General features: G+C 28.5%; 1 pseudogene; it reads left to right on the top strand.

The window, feature by feature from the left end:
• The first annotated feature begins 4,102 nt into the window (after positions 1-4,102).
• Positions 4,103-5,124, top strand: LOC108488870 (germin-like protein subfamily 3 member 2; annotated as a pseudogene).
• Positions 5,125-6,250: the final 1,126 nt, after the last annotated feature.

The raw sequence follows: 6,250 nt of genomic DNA, 5'->3' as shown, positions 1-6,250 counted from the left end.
GTATTCCTTAAAGCTATAATCATGTCTATCTCAAACATGAACAAAGATAAATATACAAATTTCTAATTTCCAACCATAAGAAAAAAATAAAATTTTTTGGATTGATTCATTCCAACTGTAATTTGGTTGCCACATATACCTTCCCAAAAGTCATAATCTTTCGACAACAAATCTAAATAAAAGAATTCACCTTTTCGATTCAATGAAAGTTTGGCTTTGTTCCAACAATTCGTCAATTTCAATGACACCGTTCAAAACTTATATTTTTGTTTTTAAGGACTTATCGAAGCATCAACCTCTTATATAATTTTTTTTTTTATTTTCTTATATACATGCACGATGTGAGCAAAAATAAACTTATCTAATAAATATATTTATAAAAATTACTGTAAATAACAATAATACCCTTAAATTCCTATTATAAAGTATAAATGATTTTATATGTGTAAAGTACAAACGTTGAATACTAAAAAGTATGAGTTGAAATATTATTATATGTATAATTTTATATTTTCTATATAAAATATAGAAAATGACGAAAATACCTAAACTAATACAATTTTATTGTAAAGTAAAAGTATTTTAGCTTTTCTTCCAATTGAGTCGATACTCCATTAGTATATAACATTAACTTAGTCAATGATTTTATATTAAGTGTAGACAAATATATTTATAAAAAATTTGATATAAACAATAAAAAGGCTTTCATTAAATGATAACATATAAATTTAGAAAATTTTGTATGGATTCATATTCTATTATCGTGTGTGCTTTCTATATAAAATGATAATTTAGTTTGTAATGTCAAGGTATTTTTATTTTTTCAACCGAAATGGTATTCGAAACTTGTGACACAAACTCATTCAGGGACTTTGTAATAAGTATAGGCATATATATTTATAAAAAAATTATATAAATAACAAATAAGGCTTTAGTTGAAAAGAAAATTATAAATATAGAAAACTAAGAAGGCATGTGTTTAAATTCTATTATGTGTGTAATTTTTTTTAAAGATTTTCTATATAAAAGGTCAATTTAGTTCGTAAAGTGAGGTATTTTTTATTTTTTCAACTGAGTTGGTATTCGGTTAACTTATTGTACCAACTCAATCTAAGTATGGGTGAATATGTTATCCTTATAATAATTAGGGTAAACTACACAGGTGGTCACCTTATTTTTAAAAGTTTACAATTTATTTATCCACGTTATATAGTTGAATAATTTTGCTCACTCCTATTAAAATTATGAAGGGAAATCTAAGGTGGAGTTATATCTAAAATTTTATTGTTTTCATATAATTTAAGCAAAAAAAAAGGCTTAAGGGTGTAAAAGCTCTCAATTTAAAAAAAAAACAATTAAAGCCTTTCTTCTTTTTTTTTCACTAAATTGAGAACTTGAACTTTCAAAATGTATCAAAAGAACCTCAAAATTTTTCAAAAAAGCAATTAAGCCTATGCTCTTATTAAAATTAGAAATAAAATTATAATAAATAATAAATTTTAAAAATTTATTAAATTTTAATAAAAATATAAAAATTAGAAATTTTTTATAAAAATTGTAAAAAATAAAAAATTGTGAAATTTTATAAAAATCATAAAAGTATTAATGACCCCTAGCTTTTTTCAATTAAAGTCATCACGTGTTGCAACTTAGAGTGATCATGGGCGGGCTGACCAACCGAATACCGCTTAGAAAAATGGGAGGGTTTGGGTAAAAATATAGGTCCGAAAAATGGGCTTGGGCAAAAAAACGAGGCCTATTTAGAAAACGGGCCGGGCCTCGGGTAAGAGTTTTTTGGCCTGGGCCCGACCCAAATTATATATTAATATATATTTTTATTTTTAAAATTATTTTAAATTTTTAATATAACTATTTTTTATTATATTGTTAATTTGTGTATTGTTTTAAGAATTATTTTAGTATTATTTTTATTTGTTTTAATATTTGTTTTTATGTTTTTAAATATATTTGATTTATTATATTTTTAAATTTTTTATTTAATAAAATAAGAAAAATTTAATATAAATGGCCGGCCAGAGCTCGAGCTTAGTAATTTTATTTGGGCGGGCTTGGACAAAATTTTAGGCCCATATTTTGGGCGAGCAGGGCCGAGCCTAGTAGACAGGCCTAAAATTTTATCTTGGCCCGCCCAACCCGCCCATGATCACCTCTAGTTGCAACATAGCTTGGCATGTGGTGAAAAATGATAAAAAGTAAAATCAATAAAAGTTTAGAAAAATTATAAAATGTTTTGGTACGATAATTTTTATAATTTTTTATGAAATTTATATTTTTTACATTTTGTATAATTTTCTTACGACTTTAAAAATTTTATAACTTTTTTATATTTCTATATATTTTATAGTTTTTAAGATTTTGATAAAATTTTACAATTTTTTATATTTTATTTTACTATTTTTATATTTTTTAATTTTTAATATTTTAATTTTTATTAAAATTTATTAAAATTTAATAATATTTATAGCTTTTATTGATTTTAATTTTTATAAATTTTATTTCTAATTTTAATAAATGCATGGGCTTAATTGCTTTTTAAAAAATATTTTAAGGCTTTTTGATACATTTTAAAAATTTAAATACTTAAATAAATATAAAAAAGAGCTTAATTGCTTTTTAAAAAACTTAAAGGCTTTTTGTATCCTTAAGCCTAAAAAAATTATCAGTTTAGTGCCTAATCTTTTAATATAAACGAGGTTTAACCATAAAATTGGGGACATTTGCACTGCTGAGCTCCATTCCTCTGGTTTAAGAAATCAGAAAGTATCGGAATAGCACGGAGCTGCTGGTCCAAAAGCTTCCATTTAAGAGGTTAGTGAGGGAAATCGCTAAAGATTTCAAGGCCGATTTGAGATTCCAAAGCAACGCCGTGGCTGCCCTCCAGGACGCAGCAGAGGCGTATCTAGTGGGGCTTTTCAAGGATACTTATCTCTCCGCTATTCATGCCAAAATCTGTTAACGATTATGCCCAAAGATATTCAACTTGCTAGAAGGATTAGAGGAGAAAGAGCTTAAGTCATGATATGTCGTGCCTTGGATTTTTAAGATTTGGTATTCCATTCAAGTTGCTGTTAATTTAATGTGTTTGTACTAATCAACAAATTAAGATGTCATATTTCTCTATTAATCTTCGGTTTGCTAACTCTGTTTTAGAGGTTGCCAATCTAACATGCTTTTCTGTGTGTGTGTTTCTTTCGTTTGCCAAGGGAAATTAGTAATGAAGCTTAAAGGAGATGATTTTTTAATAAAGAAATTAAATAGGTAATGTTAAGAAAACAACACAATAGGTAGCTGATGCACACCTTAATCCACAAAACAACTATGGGTTTTTTTTATTTGTAGGAATGAATAGCCATGGTGACTCTTGCCATTGCTTTGGGAAGAGAGGGAATCAATGCTTTCGGCTTTCATTTGCTAACAATGGGTAACAAGATGATTGTAATTGAAGAACCACATTGATCTTCCATTTCCTTCTTGCTTTCCTTCGTTTCCCTTCCCAATTTCTTCTCTTAACTTATGGGTTACTCTTAGACTAGAAAAAAGGGGCTTCATGTCCCCAGTTATTAGGGTTAAACCTCATTTATATTAAAAGATGGGAATTAAAATAATAATTTTTATTTTACTTAAATTATATAAAAATCAAAATTTTAAAATTAATGTTACAAGTAAATTAAAGTGATCAAATTATATAACATGAATGCTTAAATTACAAACTTTTTTTGAATATCTAAAATAGAATTTTTAAAAGTTTAGTGATTATTTGTGTAGTTTACCTTAATAATTAACATAATAATTTAATAATAATTTTATTCGGAAATAATTATATAATATATATTATATGCTTCTCTAAATATTTACCGTTTACATCTTACAAATATTTAGAATGCGTGATGCGAAGCACATGATTCTTACTAGTATATAAAGAAATAAAAGCACATGGATTGCTTTATGCTTATCTTCATTTGCACTTCGTCTGTTTCTAAGTAGTTGGAATCTAGAGTCAACTTTAAGATTTGTGTAGTGATTCGATTATCTTAAAATATACGCTTATTTCAATAATCAAAACCATAAAATACAGCTAATCTTTGCTCTACCTAATATTCCACTATACACTCAAAATAAGTTTACCAGAAATTGCAGAAGAAGCTGCCATTTTTTTAAAGCTTTATCAACTGCCTTCCCCACTGGCTATATATATGGCAACAGGTATAATTTTAGAAATATTAATGTCTTCCCACTGTGGGTTTCACTTGCCTTAGAGTCAGACTTGTTCTTCATTAATTATTCATATATGTAAAGATTGGAGAGCACCATTTTCAAGTTGACAACAATGTGTCCAAAGCTACCACTTTTGCTGGTGTTTTTCCTCTATTATGCCATTACAAGCTTGGGATCTGACCCTGATCCTGTCCAAGACTTTTGTATCCCCAGCACAGGGATTGCAGCATGCAAGAATTCGTCCGCTGCCACGGTCGACGATTTCGTGTTTTCCGGCATAAAGTTTCCGTGGAAATTCAGTGAAACAGGTTTAGCAGCTACGTCAGTGAATGTCAACATCTTTCCAGGATTGAATACACTAGGCATGTCGTTTGTTCGAGCTGATTTCGAAGTAGGCGGCATCAAACATGCCCCATTTCCATCCGAGAGCAACCGAAATAGCATTTGTTCTTGAAGGGAAAATCTACTCAGGATTCGTCGATACCGAAAACCGAATCTTCGCTAAAGTGATTGAGAAGGGTCAAGTCATGGTGTTTCCAAAGGGGCTATTGCACTTTCAAATGAATGTTGGAGATATGCCTGCAACAATCTTGGGAAGTTTCGACAGCGAAAATCCAGGTTTGGTCAAAATTCCGAATGCAGTTTTCGGTTCCGGGATCGAAGAAAATCTTCTGGAGAAGGCCTTTGGATTGAACTCCAAGGAGATTGCCAAGCTGAGTAAGAGGTTTGCTCCACATTAGTTGCCATATTGTCATATTGCCAAGCTGCTACAATAATTGTCATATTGTCTGCAGTAAAAGATTGTTTAGAGAAGTTTTTAGAACAGATTATATAAAAAAAAATGAATTGTTCCTGGTTTGAATTAAACAATCACAATTTTTTTTTAAATAGTAGAATATCTAAAATTGAGAAGCTTTGATAAAAATTTCAACTAATTTCATACTCCTGGCAGCAAATTAAGCCACGAAACTTCCAAATACAATTGTAAATGGATTCTCTTCAAAGTTTGTAAATGGATTCTCTTCAAAGTTTGTCAGAAATTGGAGAAGGTTTAAATAAAAATATTAGGCTCGAAAAATAGGTTTGAACAATAAAATTAGACCTGTTTAAAATATGAGCTGAACTTGAGTTTGGACAATAAAGACTCGAGCTCAGCTTGGTTAATTCCATCTATAAGTTTATATTATGTTATGTAATTTATAACACATTAAAAAAAATCTATATTAATATACTACTCTAATGTAACATTAAAATAATATTAAAATTGGCTATTATAAAAATTTTCAATAAATAGAAAAATATATAAAATTATTAAATATTAAATTAAAATAATATAAATATTAAAAAAATAATATGGGCGGACCTACAATAAGTTTAGGTTAATTTTTTGCCTATATGAGCAAACTTAGATAAAATTTTAAGCTTATATTTTGGACCGGGTTAGACTTAAATAAACATAAAATATATTAATATCATACTTAAACTCATCCCAAATCCAACCCGACTCGACTCGACTCGACTCGACTCGACTCGACTCAACTCAACTCATGACCACCTCTACTTCTAAGTATGTCATAATAATATCGATAAGTTAAAATCATCATTTCACTTAAATATTGTAAAGCAAGGCTCTTTTGGCAACTGCTTAAAAAACCTTCAGAAATTACGGATGCTTAAGTTCAGGGCGTGGCGAAAGAGGCAGCTGGCTTGTTCAATGGGATAATTCCATTTACAGCCTCTCCTCAAAATTAAAAGATTCAATTTAGTCCTTTTTAACCTTTGGTTAAATGAAAAAAATCATAATTTTAATCCTTTTGAAAAATTAATAATTTAATATAAGTATTTTTAATATAAAATTTTTAACACAATTTTTAACTTTGAGCCCCCAAATTTTATAATCTTATGTCAACCCTTAAACAATTTTATGACTTCACCTAGCTTTAAGTTCACCAATTATCATGGCCACCATGTTATGGTTGCTCGTTTGTAGATATCACGCATAAAAATGCAAAAA

This window comes from Gossypium arboreum, chromosome 10, assembly GCF_025698485.1.
Source record: "Gossypium arboreum isolate Shixiya-1 chromosome 10, ASM2569848v2, whole genome shotgun sequence".
In the NCBI taxonomy this organism is placed as follows: Eukaryota; Viridiplantae; Streptophyta; class Magnoliopsida; order Malvales; family Malvaceae; genus Gossypium; species Gossypium arboreum.
Note: the sequence above shows the minus strand (reverse complement) of the source record. Positions and strands in the feature narration are given on the sequence as shown.